The sequence below is a fragment of the Lactuca sativa genome, chromosome 7, assembly GCF_002870075.4.
Source record: "Lactuca sativa cultivar Salinas chromosome 7, Lsat_Salinas_v11, whole genome shotgun sequence".
NCBI classification, from domain to species: domain Eukaryota; kingdom Viridiplantae; phylum Streptophyta; class Magnoliopsida; order Asterales; family Asteraceae; genus Lactuca; species Lactuca sativa.
Genome location: NC_056629.2, coordinates 87,905,113 through 87,921,662, shown reverse-complemented (window position 1 = coordinate 87,921,662; position 16,550 = coordinate 87,905,113). Strand labels below are relative to the sequence as shown.

The following is a 16,550-nucleotide window of genomic DNA, read 5'->3' as shown; positions in this document are numbered from 1 at the left end:
AAGACGGGTTGTAGTTCTATAGGTGGGGTAGGGTTGGCCGGTGGAAGAAATGAGATGAAAAAAAGGAAAGAGAAATTATAGGATCAAATGGTGTCTTTTTTTTTTTTTGAACCAACAAATATAAATATATAATCTACTTCTAAAATAACACCTAATTCCATTTATGTTCACTCGACCTCAAAGAGGGAGGGCACCATCTGATACCGATGGGCTAGAAACCCTTTGGTTACCCTAATATGGAATGAGAATCATATTAATTGCCTTAAAAGAAGATACACATACATATATACATGATAAATATGGGCTAACCTAAGGGCCTATGGAACATGGGCTAATACAGTGGACTACATCAAATACAATATACTAACAAATTCTTGATATTGGTCACAACGAAGGAAGAATGAAATTCAATTGTGGTAGCTTTCGGTATTGGGTATTAACCATGATGAATATTGAGATTGATAGAGAAAATGGAAGGGAGACAAATAGAAGAAGAGAAGAAGATGGTGTGTAGATGAGACATGAAGAATTAATTAAGAAGATAGGACTATGTCATTTTAGGGCCCTGATGCGATAATATATGGTATGAATTCCTTTCCCCTTCTCATTCAACTGACCGGAATATATACATGATTACAAAGGAGATCCTAAGAAGCCGGGATTTGATTTTACGACATAAGTGCAAGAGAATACAATATATTCAAATCTAAACAATATATGGTAATATGTATCGGCTAAAATACTTTGGAACAGTGACTCTAACAAGTTGTACGTGTGGTGTCGGCTAGATATTTTTTAGATAATGCTATTTGGTCTCATGAAATTTCCTACAAGATGAAACTCTCTTATTTCAATTAAACTAAATGTTTTTGCTTGGAGATTGCGGTTGTCTTACTATTCATATGAAATTGATGGATGGAGGGATCGGTGTGGATTCGGTTATTTGCCTGTTTTGTGATTTGATTACTGAAAAGTGAGATCATTTATTCATATCTTGTCATGATACAGGTTTATACAGTTCAAATTAAGAAGTTTTCGATGCAATCATTATTATATCTTTGTGGGTATTTTGGAATTTTCAGAATAACTTACTTCTTGGAATGGTAAACTAAAGAAGCCTGGCTTATTTGACAAAAGAATAACCACGTTTCCTACTTTTTAACCAAAGTAAAGCATGATCAATAACATAATCCAAGATTGGCTCCTTCTTAATCCAAGATGGACTCCTTCTTGAAACTCTAATCGCCAAACAGAAGGTTATTCTATATCCCCAGATAATCCACCTGCTCGTTTGCATCACCACTTCGAGAATCTCCTTTTTCTTCACATTGATCGTATTTTTGTATGTACAATAGGAGCAAAAGTATAAAGTTAAATTGGTTGGTTGACTGTATAACCCAAGTCTAGTTATCTCTGGTGTTGTAATACGTATTTGTTCCTTTTCTAGTGTCTCACTAGTATTTAATAGTGTCCACCACCCCTGTTAAAATATAGTTCTAGACCACAATTTCATGTGGTATTGAATTAGTTAAGGAGATTTATGGTTAACATGTTTGAAGATCCATATTCGGTTAGACTAAAAAATAATTTACAAAGAACCATCGTGCTTTTCTTTTCATTTTTTCATGAAAAAAACATTTTATGTGATCATTAAGTGTAACTGATGTACTTCCTTTAACATGTTACCTAGCTTTCTTGGTCTATTGCACCTTTGCAATGCTTTTATATACCAAAATCAAATGTTACACATGAAAAAGATGCTTTGGCTTTTACAAAAACTAAAAATCTACATTCCTCGTTTATGGACCTCTCTGTATATATACACCGGAAAAATGAACTCAGAACTACTTATATCACATGGTTATAAACACCACCTCCATCACATTCAGGTACCATAGAAATTACGTTTGTTACATGTATGGTACCTAGTAAACAAAATTATTGAAATATTTCACTTTTATGTGTATATAGTATTTGTTTTCTAACCTGGAACACATAATTCCACATTCAAATTGTGATGAATATGATATGTGATGCATTTATAATTAACATATACAACACAAAAGAAATTAGACATTGCATGAAAGTTGGCATGGAACTTAGGTGGAGATACTGCATTCATTGTTTTGAAAGTTCGAAAGTTTATTAAGGATAATATTCTTCCGGATGGTGTCGTGTCTACAAGGTGGAGTACATATCAGCCTACAAAAGTGAATATTTTTTTATTGGCTAACAAGACTAAACAAGCTGCCAATGCCATTCATATTTAATTCATTTCAAAACATCCGGTGATTATGTTAAAATAAGAAAAAGTGTATCATAATGAAATAATATCAGAGTACAATCCAAAAATCACATAATCAGTGGCGGACCTATTAAGGGCCTTTGGGGTCCCGGGCCACTGCTCAATTTCCGGCACGCAGTGTAATTTTTTTTTTTTTTTTTTTTTTTTTTTTTTTGTTTTTTCTATTAGGTGCACCCGCTTGAAGTACGAGGGACACCCCTACTAAAACAGTCTGCGTCCGCCACTGCACATAATGCGTAAAAAAACATGGACGTATGCAGTGCGATCAGGTCGGACCATTCCCTTTTGAGCTGCAAGTACCTGAAACATAAACTGAAAACTGCAAACACAAAACTTAGTGAACTCATCAAAATACCCCATACGATACATACATAGCAGTCAAAACATAATTGAGTCTATTTCACCCCCTTCGGTATCTTTCAACCGGTAATGAGTCTATTTCACCCACTTCAGTCTCTTTCAACTAGTATTGGGTCTATTTCACCCCTACATCTAAGCATACAATCCTATCAGCGAAAATCACGAAGACAACAGACAAAAACAAACATAACATGAAATTATCACGAAGACAACTATCATCCTACTAAGATAATCTAGTGAGTCGGTTTTGGTGCCTTTGACCCACGAGCATAGTGGAGGAAACTCACCTATCGATCGATAATCAGCTACTCCTGCTCTCACGGTCAGCTACACGGGTGCTACTCCACACCTGTATAATCATACAAGGCAAACCCTTAGTCTACCCTTCGAAACCAAGAGCTGACCAAAAGTCAACTCTGATCAAAAGTCAACGCCTAAGGTCAACGGTCAACATTCCTATCAGCTCACCCTCATGCCATGACCTATTCTTTGGTCACATCGTGAGAATGGACTCGACCCGGCCCACTCAGCGAGTCGACTCCACCATAACTCATCCAGCCAGGTTCCTCAGATCGGGACAACCTCATTTCTCATGTCTTGAGACATGTTCGACCAACTTGAGCATTAAGCTCTTAATACTTTAAGACATTCTTTGGGACCTTCCATAGGATCTTCCTCGACCCAAAGGACTATGAAAATCATAGCTTTTTAGTCATGCATATCCAATGCATGACTTAGATACTAAGTAGGTCAAAAAAAAAGGTAATAAGATCAAGACTCATGCTTGGAGTCTAAAACCAACTCCAAAACTCAGATCCAAAGCCTCATATACAGAAGATGTCTCAATGATCCATAAAGTTGCCAACTTTATGGATCCCATGCATGCTACACAATCCAACATGCAAAAAAAGCTCCAAAACCTAGATCTAGCATGCATGAGGCAAAAAGGTAAGAGCTTTATGACTTACAGAGGTCCAAAAGGTCAGCAAGACCAAGAGGTAGAAGCTAGATTGCCAAAATGAAGCCCCACAAGAGTCCTCTTCCACTTTAATGGACCAAAAACCACCAAATAAGCTCTTCAAGGTCACCAACAATGGCTAAAGGTCTCAAGGAGGTCGAATCTAAGGTTTCTAGGAGGCTAGAGAGTGAGAGAGGCTGAGGATGGGAAACCCTAGCTCTCTCATTCCATTAAATACTTAAAAATTAGGGTTTGGGTCATCAAACCTTGCTCACATCGTGAGACCTTATGTCTTATGTCGTGAGTCTTCAACAATGCGGGACAATTGGTCAATGCTCACCCACGTCGGGACCACTATGGAACACATTGTGCCCCTCCTCCCAACTGTAAGAATTTAATAAGTTACGTACCTCAAGGTTCAGATGCTACAATTCTCCCCCACTTGAATCAAACCTCGTTCTCAAAGTCCGTCGCTTTAAATAACTCTAGATAACGCTCCCTCATATCATCTTTAGGCTCCCATGTCCATTCTAAACCCTTCTGGTGTTACCATTGCACCTTCACCAATTCCACGACCTTGTTCCTCAAGGCCTTCGTCCTCCAATCGAGGATCACCACTGGTCTCTATATATATAATTCAGACGATCATCGACCTAATTACCCTCAAATGGGATCACTACGGAATCATCAACTAAACACTTCCACATCAGAGAGACATGACAAGTGCTATGGATCTGACGAAGCTCCTCGGGTAGATCCTAACGGTAAGCAACCCTTCCCACCCGGGCAAAGATTCTAGAAGGACCGATATACTTGGGGCCCAGCTTGCCCCACTTCCTGAATCGGATGACACATTTCCAAGGTGACACCTTTAGGAGTACCATTTCTCAAACCTGAAACTCCAAGTCTGACCGACGTCTATCTGCATAGCTCTTTTGTCTGCTCTTTGGTGTCTGAATTTTGTTGCGAACCCGTTAAATCAATTCCGACATCTTAAGTACCACCTCGGTATTCCCCATGACCTGCTGAGTGACCTCACCCCAACATATTGGGGTCCTACACTTTGTCCTATATAGAATCTCAAAAGGAGGTCAATCAATGCTGACGTGATAATTGTTGTTATACGAAAATTTTGCCAAGGGAAGATACGTATCCTAACTACCGCCAAAATCCAGAACATACGCTCGAAGCATGTCGTCCAATGTATGGATAGTCTGCTCACGATGTCCATCAGTGTACGGGTGGAAAGCCATGTTGAAATGCAGTCGAGTACCCAACTTCTCATGGAATCTCTTTTAGAACCCGTAAGTAAACTGAACATCCCTATCATAGACCACAAAAACTGGTACCGCGTGCCGTGCCACCACCTACCAAATGTAGATGTCCGCCAACTTCTCCGCAGAAATACTCTCCTGAATCGGGATAAAATATGTGCTCTTAGTCGGTCGATCCACGATGACCGATATCGAATCCACTCTGCACGTTTTCTGAGGAAATTTGGTGATAAAATCCATCGTAATCTCTTCCCATTTCCAAACGGAAATACCCAACGGCTCCATCTTGCCGTGGGGTCTCTGATGCCCGACCTTGACTTTGCTGCAAGTCAAGAACCTTTCCACATACCATGGCACATCTTGCTTCATACATGGCCACTACTAATTAGGACAAGGATCTTTATACATCTTTGTCACTCCAGGATAAATATATAATCTCGACTAGTGCACCTCCTCCATCAGATCCTAATATGCACCACCCCATTATGGGACCCACACCCTCTGATGAAGGGTCAATAACCCTCAGCTATCATAATCGAAAGAAGCCACCTAACCCTTTATGCTCTCACTCTTTTGGTGCTCTTCCTTTATAGCCTCAACCAGAGCCTCTCGAATCTGCTCTAAAAGTGGGGTAATCACAGTTATCCTCAAACATACATCCCTGATCGGGGCAGAAGCCTCCTTGCGGCTGAGAGCATCGACCACTACATTGTCCTTCCTTAGGTGATAAAGGATCTCACAATCATAATCCGTTATCACGTCCAACCATCTATGTTGCCTCATGTTCAGATTCGCCTGATCCATCAGGTACCTTAGGCTCGGTGGTCCATGTAAATAGTACAACGAGCCCCATAGAGGTAATATTGCCAAATCTTGAGGGCAAAAACCATAGCCCCTAACTCCAAATCATGCATAGGACAATTCGCCTCATGAGGCTTCAGTTGCCTCAAAGCATAAGCAATCACATGACCCTGCTACATCAAAACTGCACTCAACCCGTGATCGGCACATCACAACATACCACAAAGTCCTAAACTTGGTTGCTGCTCAGGCCTCCACAATCTCTGCCTCAGAGTCTCGAAAGTTGCCTCTCTCAAATGCTCCTCATGATACTCCTAGGTCTTGAAATAGACCAAGATGTCATCAATAAACATAATCACATACCGATCCAGAGTGGGCCTGCATATGCGATTCTTGAGATTCATGAATGCAGCAGGAGCATTGGTGATCCTAAACGGCATCACCACGAACCCATAATGACCATAACGAGTCCAAAAGGCCGTCTTCTTCATGTCCTCTTCTTTAAATCTCATCTGATGATAACCTGATCGTAGATCAATCTTAGAAAACCAAGATGCGCCCTAAAGCTGATCAAATAAATCGTGGATCCTCGGGAGCGGGTAACGGTTCCTCACCGTTAGCTTATTCAGATCCCGGTAGTCAATACACATCCGATGTGTCCCGTTCTTTTTCTTCACAAATAAGATCAGCGCTCCCCACGGTGAACTACTCGGCCCGATAAATATCTTGTCTAGCAACTCCTGCAGCTATGTAGACAACTCATGCATCTCTATAGGTGCTAACCGATAAGGTGCTTTGGCTATCGGAGCAGCACTTGGAACCAAATCAATCTAGAACTTCACCTGCCTCTCCGAATGTACTCCCAAAAATCCTCTGAAAATACATATGGGTATTCCCGAACAATCGGTACCTCATCCACAGTCACCTCACCATTATGGGACCCACACCCTCTGATGAAGGGTCAATAACCCTCAGCTATCATAATCGAAAGAAGCCACCTAACCCTTTATGCTCTCACTCTTTTGGTGCTCTTCCTTTATAGCCTCAACCAGAGCCTCTCGAATCTGCTCTAAAAGTGGGGTAATCACAGTTATCCTCAAACATACATCCCTGATCGGGGCAGAAGCCTCCTTGCGGCTGAGAGCATCGACCACTACATTGTCCTTCCTTAGGTGATAAAGGATCTCACAATCATAATCCGTTATCACGTCCAACCATCTATGTTGCCTCATGTTCAGATTCGCCTGATCCATCAGGTACCTTAGGCTCGGTGGTCCATGTAAATAGTACAACGAGCCCCATAGAGGTAATATTGCCAAATCTTGAGGGCAAAAACCATAGCCCCTAACTCCAAATCATGCATAGGACAATTCGCCTCATGAGGCTTCAGTTGCCTCAAAGCATAAGCAATCACATGACCCTGCTACATCAAAACTGCACTCAACCCGTGATCGGCACATCACAACATACCACAAAGTCCTAAACTTGGTTGCTGCTCAGGCCTCCACAATCTCTGCCTCAGAGTCTCGAAAGTTGCCTCTCTCAGATGCTCCTCATGATACTCCTAGGTCTTGAAATAGACCAAGATGTCATCAATAAACATAATCACATACCGATCCAGAGTGGGCCTGCATATGCGATTCTTGAGATTCATGAATGCAGCAGGAGCATTGGTGATCCTAAACGGCATCACCACGAACCCATAATGACCATAACGAGTCCAAAAGGCCGTCTTCTTCATGTCCTCTTCTTTAAATCTCATCTGATGATAACCTGATCGTAGATCAATCTTAGAAAACCAAGATGCGCCCTAAAGCTGATCAAATAAATCGTGGATCCTCGGGAGCGGGTAACGGTTCCTCGCCGTTAGCTTATTCAGATCCCGGTAGTCAATACACATCCGATGTGTCCCGTTCTTTTTCTTCACAAATAAGATCAGCGCTCCCCACGGTGAACTACTCGGCCCGATAAATATCTTGTCTAGCAACTCCTGCAGCTATGTAGACAACTCATGCATCTCTATAGGTGCTAACCGATAAGGTGCTTTGGCTATCGGAGCAGCACTTGGAACCAAATCAATCTAGAACTTCACCTGCCTCTCCGAATGTACTCCCAAAAATCCTCTGAAAATACATATGGGTATTCCCGAACAATCGGTACCTCATCCACAGTCACCTCACCCTTCTCCCGGGTATCCATCACATAGGCAACAAACCCACAATAACCCTGCCGAAGATAGCGTCTGAACTTAGTTGCTAGAGAGCCGACCATGCTGAGTACCCTTACCGTGGATCACCAACTCTCTCCCACTTAGGGCTCGAACTCGTATCAACTGAAGCCCACAATCAATCATCGCCCCATTGGTGCTAAACCAATCCATGCTCACAATGACCTTGCTCCCACGCAAGGGGAATATGAACCAAATCAATCGGGTACTGCTCACCGAATAGCTCTAAAGTGTATCCCCGGTGAACCCTCGACACTCGCACCAGATGGTCATCAACAATCTCAACCTCTAGTGGACAGTATTGATGGGTTTTGAACATTCTAACACTCATATGGTGTACATGCAACCCTAAAAAACCTTGGATCTATGTTTTTCTCTAATATACATGCAAATAAGAATTTTCCAAGGTTCTCATCCTAACTAGCATGTTATGGGGTATTTGTAACATAAAAGACTAGTAGAATAAGATACCTTTTCTTGTGGTTGATTGCTTGGAGTTTTGAAAGCCTAGAACCAATAATGTGGATGCCTCAAATGGAATCGCAAATCACCAAACAACTTCGAAAACTTAAGAGAATAGTATAGCACACTAGAAATCGGTTATGCGCTCTTTTTCTTCACACACTAGTGCTATTTCATGTGCCAAAGACCTCTTCATACAATGTGGTGGATTAGGGTTACATCCATGTAAATTCAAATACCCATGATCTTCTATTTCCATAAGATCCATGGGTTAAAGCTCTATGGACTATCCATGGACTTCCATACAAGCCTAGCCTATTCTAAATAAGCGTTGGCCCACTCTCTCTCTCTCTCTCTCTCTATATATATATATATATATATATATATATATATATATACATAAGAGTCATATTTAATTAGTTACTTTTGATCACTAAATTAATTCCAAATTAATTCTAGATCAATACTAAGTAAATAATATGATTTCATATTAATATATTATAACTTATAATATATTAACAAATCATAACTATACTATTCCAAAAGACTATCCAAATTGTTATGGTGAAGTACAACCTAAATGGACCATGCCGGGTCGGGTCAACTACATACCAAATATAGTTATGGACTTAGACATCTTATCCAACAAGTATAACTTTCTCGGAACATCGTCAAACCTCATGCTAAGCGCAAGAGATACAAAAGATCGGGTACCCTGAATCAAATAAGACCAACGTAGGAATACTGTTCATAAGGAACGACCCTAATCAACAAAATCACCATATAAGCATGACAAATAATATAAATAAGAAGATAAGGAGAAGATACATACCAGTGACCACATCGGGTGTTTCAAGAGCCTCCTCAACTATTAGCTGAAATGCCCTACTCCGAACAACTAATGCCTCCGTCTTGCCCTGGCGGCCATTAATGATCCTCAGTGTCATCGGAGCAGGTACTGCTACTGGTCCTCCTGATTCTAAACTTGGGCAGTTGGCTTTCTTATGGCCCCTCTAATTGCAATGGAAACAAATTAGATTTGATGTATGGGTGGTAGTGGTAGTAGCAGTACACTCCCTTCCAAAATGCCCTATTCTGCCGCACTTGTAGCATCCCGAACCACCCACTCTGCAGACCCCGTCATGTGCCCTGCTGCTCTTTCCACAACAGCTCCGACCCTAATGGCCCTTCAATCTAGAATTGAAGCCCTTGGGTTTCTTTTTTGAAACCCCCGTCATCTATTCGTGCTCTGCCTTACTCTTCCCTATATGCTCCTAATCAATCTCCCGTTCCCGGGCCCTGGATATCATGTCATCTAGTGTCGAGTAGGTGGAAAAACTGACAAACTCCTGAATATCTGATCTCAACATGTCATGGTACCGAGTCTTCCGCATATCCTCATCTGCGGCATACTGGGGTACCAATAGGGCTCTCTTTCTGAACTTGGTGGTGATCTCCGCCATGGTCTCAATCATTTGTCGCATATCTAGAAACTCCCTCGCTAGCTGTTGCACCACAACAACTGGTGCAAACTCCGTTCAGAATCAAGTTACAAAATCTGACCATGTCATAGCCTCAATGGTTGGGGTTCCCAGAGTGTAGCCAACTTCCTCCCACCAATCACGAGCTCACTCCCTTAGACATCCTGCAACGAATTTCACCTTCGACCCCTCGGGGTAGAAGCTCGTTATCTATGATTCAGAGCACATAGATAATCTGAAAAAACTTTCATAGACAACTAGGAGAAAGACAAACTGGGCCAAAAGAGGCTTAACCTGAAACAGACACAACGTTGGATACGTAATCTCCGTTTGAGGTGTTTTGAGCTCATTTTGGTGTAGGGTGTCCACTTTTGAAGGAAGGAAGCCATTAGAAAGTAAGGAATGTGTAACGCCCCGTCTCTGGTATGTTGCTTCCGTGGCATTTATTTAGAAGTTTTCAAGAGGGACTCGGCGAGTCTATAGCCCGACTCGTCGAGTAGGGGCAGGATTTCGAGCACGTGTTAGTCGGCGACTCGGCGAGTCCATATTCGGGACTCGGCGAGTCTGCCTGCCAGGAAGAAACCTTAAATCCCCGGGTTGCTCACTATTTAAGCAATGTTATGTGCCCCAAACTCGCCTCCTTCACCCTCAGAGAGATGTGAGAAACCCTAATCCATCCCTTGATTGTTTTAAGTGTTTTTATGTGGATTTTGAAGGCTTGAAGAAGAAGAAGAAGAAAGGAACAAAGAGAAGAGGTGTAGAGCAAAGATCCAAGGGCAAAATCAGAGTTCATTGAGGTATTTCTCGGATTCCTTCTGTTTTATGCTTTATACCTCCATTAGAACACTTCTAGGGCTAGTTTGATGTATTTTCCAAACCTTATAGTTGTATGGATGCCTTAATAGGTCGAGATATCCCTAGATCTGTTCATTTAGGAGTTGTAGAGCCCGGATCTATTGCCTTTTTGAAGATGCTTTGCATAAGAACCCTAGATCTAGCCTTTATTATGCTTTTTGAGCCTTATTATCTTCATGGACACTTATGGACACGTAAAGATAGAATCTTTACGTGCTAATCGAACTAAGGAAGCCCAGATCTATAAGTTTTAGACGTTGGATTCAAGCAGAATCGAGTTTAGAGTAGCTGCATGGATGTGACTCGGCGAGTCGGAAGAACAACTCGGCGAGTCAAGTCGCGAGTCCCGTTTTTCCCCTTTTTGAGTGATGTCGAGTGGGAGCCTGTGAGTAGTAGAGTGGACTCAGTGAGTTGGAGGGCAAACTCAGTAATGGAGGGACTCGACGAGTTGTTCATACAACTCGGCGAGTCCAAGGCAATCTTCTTAGCTCAAGAACAACTCGTCGAGTCGGATGCAGATTGTCTGAGTTCTTGGATCGAAAGGGTACTCGTCGAGTCGATGCCATACTCGACGAGTAGCCACGAGTAGGGTTGAGAAGTGAGACTAGAGACTCGGCGAGTTGGCGGCCCAACTCGGCGAGTCAGGTCAACTGTGGCTTGACTTTGACCGGGAGAGTTGACTTTGACCAAGGGTAAAAGAGTCATTTTACCCCAGTGTAGTGATTAGCATTTGATTGAGTGTGTTTATGGATTTGTAGCCGGGGAGATACCGGAGCAGCAGCAGTTAGCTTCCAGAGCCATACACGCAGCAGCCAGTTCACGAGGTGAGTTTCCTTCCAGTAGGAACGGGTCTACGGCCACAATGTCGGCCCGTTTAGTTAGCAGTAGTTCCGGACTACAGTCCGATGCAGTAGTTAGAGTGCTTGATGTCTTTGTGATTCAAGCATGTTTTGTGTTATGTGTTCCGGACTCTGTTCCGATGCAGTATGCAGTATATGTGTTTATATTAGTTGATATGTGTTATGTTATGCTATGATCAGTCAGTTCCGGACTTTGGTCCGATGCAGTCAGTTCCGGACTTCGGTCCGATGCAGTCAGTTCCGGACTTAGGTCCGATGCAGCTAGTTTCGGACTTCGGTGTGATGCATTGGGCAAGGCCCATTATATGCTTTATATGTATTGTATGGTATGTGGTAGTCAGGGGGAGCTCACTAAGCTTCGTGCTTACAGTTTCAGTTTTGGTTTCAGGTACCTCCGCAAGAAAAGGGAAGAGCTCGGGATGATGGCATCGAACACACCACAACTTCAGTTTTTTTCCTGGGAGTTGATTCAGTTTCTTGATATGTTTGGATACAGTTGTGATACAGTTTTTCTCACGGTATTTTATCATGGTTTGTGAAACACGCAACGTATGGTTTTGCTATGTGGTACTTGGTTTCATGGTTTTGTTATAATAAAAATTGAAATTTTTGGGTCGTATTTTTGGGTCGTTTCAAGTTGGTATCAGAGCCCTGGTTTGAGGGATTCGGATACACCTCCGGGTGCATCTGAACTCAAACTAAGGGAAAGATAAAAAGATTTTCAAAAAGAAAAATGTTTTCGAATGAAATTTTGGAGGGCACTTAGAAAGAAAAGAAATTTTTTTAAAACAAGATAGGGGTGTGGTGCATGCGATCAACCGAGCTCAAGTAATTACTCCCAAATTACCCATACAAGTTTTATTATTATGATTAATTGTTCCAACTTCAGTAGAACAACATGCTAGTATAGGACTAAGGATCTAGGAGGATGCCTTATGTGCCTGCTATATGTGTTTCAGCTTTATGAGAATTGCATGCTAGTATTGAGTAGACAACAGTAAGGATAGCCTGTTTAGGTTATGCCTGGTAGCGTGAGCTTAGCATTGTATGCTAGTACAGTTTCTTGTTATGAGAGTATATTTGCTTGAGTAGTTTCTGGTGTCCGAATGCTGCTTGCTTCGTGCTTTGTAGAACTCTTGGTGATGAGAGTTAGCCGTTGGATGAATACGCCACGTCACATGTGATCAGGGTTGAATAATCTCAGAGTATTGGATTTGGCCTTATTGCGCAGCTCTTGTTTGAGTCTAACCGTTGTAGGGACGAGTCTTTTACTCGAAGGATTGTCCGAGCCTCATCACATGTGATGGTATTCAGGTGATGGCTAATTAGCATTACAAGGAGGCCTTCAGCAGCTGAGGACTAGCTTGAGTGGAGTCAGAGATTTCCCTAGGGCAAGCCTAGGATGAGAGTAGCAGAGATCAGTAGTAGTAGAAGTGACTTGGTGGAGTCAAGGCAGTTCTTGAGGAAAGTACGGATAGATGTGGAAGGTAGTATGGGCCCGTACTACTGAAAGTAGAGGATCCGTACTCGAATCAAGGAAGGCCGAGACAAGACCAGGAAGCTAGTAGTAGTATCAATGATCCCTTGAGATATTTTAGTTTTCTAATGTTGCTATGATGTGTTTCAGAATGGTGGTTTTGCGTTCAAGGCCAGTAGCTGGCAGTGGAGGTGCCGGGGAGGGATCAAGATCAGGCTCGAGGAACGAGCGCATGGATGAGCAGACCAGAGAGTTTCTTTCTTCAGAGATTACTCGTATCATTTTAGAGCAGACTCCTGTGATCTTCGGTTCGATCAAGGAGGGTATCCTAGAGCTGATGGATGAGAGATTGGGCACCTTCCGTGCCGAGGTGGCGGCCATGATGGGGTCGCGCACACTTACATTCAGGGAGTTCAGGGCATGTGGAGCTCCAGACTATCACGGGGCGCGGGACCCCATAGCGAGTACTAGATGGTTGGCGGATGTGGCCAATGCGTTCCGCACGAGCAGGTGTCCCGAGGGAGACAAGGTTAGATTGGCGTCCTATCTTCTGAAGGACAGGGCACGGGATTGGTGGGAGGAGGTCGGACATACCATTAGAGATGATGCAGCGTTGGATGCCATGACCTGGGCTGATTTCTCTACCAGGTTCAGGGCGGAGTTTGCACCAGTTATTGAGGTGCAGCAGTTAGCCAGAGAGTTTCAGGACCTCACCCAGACTATAGAGACCGTGGCGGAGATCACCGCCAAGTTCAGAGAGAGGGCCCTTCTTGTTCCTTAGTATGTAGCCGATGAGGAGATGAAGAAGCCCCGTTATCATGAGATGTTGCGGAGCGATATCCGCTAGTTTGTGAGCCGATCCAGCTGTAAAACGCTGGATGACATGATTGCTAGGGCTCGGGAGAGGGAGATTGATCTCGAGATGGAGAAGAAGAGGAAACCGGAGGCGTTTCGGGTACAGGCAGTTCGGGCAAAAAGCCCAAGGTTTCTGATCACAGATCCAGGAGTCAGCAGAGCCATGGTCGATGTGGCAAGTGTGGGAGATTGCACGAAGGGGTGTGCAAGGCAGGAAGTTCCGGCTGCTACAAGTGCGGTCGGACTGGGCATTTGAGCAGGGATTGTACGGCCCCTGCTATTGCCATTGCAGCATCAGATCTAATTTGCTTTCAGTGCAATCAGAGGGGACGTAAAAAGTCCCAGTGTCCGAGTTCAGCTGCAGTAAGGAAGGTGGCTGCACGTGTCCCTGCTACTTTGAGGATTACAGATGGCCGGCAGGGCCGAGCCGAGGCGCCAGTGGCGAAGAGTAGGGCGTTTCAGATGACAGCAGAGGAGGCGCGAGCGACTCCTGATGTGGTGACGGGTATGTATCTTCCCTTCATCTCTATATTATTATTAATTTATTGTTGCTTATGATTATATGTTTTATATAGGGTCGTTCTCTGTGAACGGCATTTCTGCTATGGTATTATTCGATTTGGGGGCTGCCCGATCATTTGTATCGCTTGCGCTTAGCAAGAGATTTAGTAGAGCTCCAAGGGAGTTGGATTGTCCACTAGAGGTTGAGATAGCAGATGACAGGACCGTGAGGGTCGCCAAAGTGTATAAAGGGTGTTCTCTTCAGTTGTTTGACGAGCAGTTTTCGGTGGACCTGGTTCCTATTCCCCTGCGAGGGAATAAGGTTATAGTAGGTATGGATTGGCTGAGCCCCAATGGGGCGGGTGATTGATTGTGAGCTGCAGCTAGTGAGGGTTCGCACTCCCAGTGGGGGAGAGTTAGTGATTCAGGGCGAGAGGCCACAGCGCGGACCGACCTTTTGTTCCGCCGCAAGGGCGAGGCGCTATTTTCAACAGGGTTGCGCTGGTTATGTAGCTTATGTCTTGGATGCCCGGGAGAAGGGCAAGACGACAGTTGATGATGTTCCGATAGTGCGAGACTTCTCGGATGTATTTCCCGAGGATTTACCAGGAATACCTCCTGAGAGGCAGGTTGAGTTTAGGATCGACCTGATTCCTGGTGCGGCTCCGATAGCCAAGGCACCGTATCGCCTAGCTCCCCCTGAGATGCAGGAGTTGTCTACACAGCTGCAGGAGCTGCTAGACAAGGGTTTCATTTGGCCAAGCAGTTCGCCTTGGGGAGCGCCGATCCTGTTTGTGAGGAAGAAGGATGGGTCGCATCGTATGTGTATAGATTACCGGGAGTTGAATAAGGTAACGGTGAAGAACCGTTACCCACTTCCGAGGATAGATGATTTGTTTGACCAGCTTCAGGGAGCGTCTTGGTTCTCCAAGATCGATCTACGCTCCGGGTATCATCAGATGCGGGTTAGGGATGAGGATGTGCAGAAGACTGCTTTCAGGACCAGGTATGGTCATTATGAGTTTGTGGTGATGCCATTTGGGCTCACCAATGCTCCAGCCGCGTTCATGGATCTCATGAATCGCGTGTGCAGGCCGATGTTGGATCGGTCAGTGATAGTATTCATAGATGATATCTTGGTGTATTCCAAGACGCAGGAGCAGCACGAGGAGCACCTGAGGGAGGTGCTGGAAGTTTTGAGGAGGGAGAGACTTTTCGCAAAGTTCTCCAAGTATGAGTTCTGGTTGCGCGAGGTGCAGTTCCTTGGTCACCTCGTCAACCAGAAGGGTATTTTGGTGGATCCAGCCAAGATAGAGGCCGTGATGCAGTGGGAGGTCCCGAAGTCTCCATCTGAGATTCGGAGCTTCCTAGGGTTGGCAGGGTATTACCAGAGGTTCATTCAGGATTTCTCCAAGATAGCAGTGCCGCTCACCCGACTGACCAAGAAGTCGGTGGTATTTCGTTGGGGGCCTGAGCAGCAGGCAGCGTTCGAGACCCTCAGACAGAGATTATGCGAGGCTCCGATCCTTACCTTGCCAGAGGGAGTAGGACTTCGTAGTCTACTGTGATGCCTCAATCACAGGTATGGGAGCAGTGTTGATGCAACGAGGCCATGTGATAGCTTACGCCTCGAGGCAGTTGAAGCCTCACGAGGCTAATTATCCTACCCATGATTTAGAGCTGGGGGCGGTTGTGTTTGCCCTCAAGATTTGGAGACATTATCTTTATAGGGTTCGTTATACTATCTACACGGATCACAAGAGTTTGAGGTACCTTATGGATCAGCGGAGTCTGAACATGAGGCAGAGGAGGTGGTTGGATGTGCTAAAGGATTATGATTGTGAGATCCTTTACCATCCAGGGAAGGCCAACGTGGTGGCCGACGCCCTAAGCCGCAAAGTGTCGGTAGCCCCTATCAGAGATTTGTGTTTGAGGATGACAGTGATTACTCCGTTGTTGGAACGGATCAGGGAGGCTTAGGTTGAGGGCCTCAAGGAGGAGAGGCAAAAGTGTGAGAGGATAGTGGGCCGAGTAGCTTCGTTTGATTATGACAGTCGGGGATTGCTGACACTTCATAGGAGAGTGTGGGTACCGTACTGGGTGGGGTACGACATGTGTTGATGGATGAGGCTCA

General features: G+C 44.1%; 1 long non-coding RNA gene across 1 annotated transcript; it reads left to right on the top strand.

Moving 5' to 3' along the window:
• Positions 1-298: 298 nt before the first annotated feature.
• On the top strand, positions 299-1,680 carry LOC122195127 (uncharacterized). Its single transcript, XR_006185143.1, has 2 exons — positions 299-583; positions 1,009-1,680. It is a non-coding gene; the product is annotated as an uncharacterized LOC122195127 (long non-coding RNA).
• Positions 1,681-16,550: the final 14,870 nt, after the last annotated feature.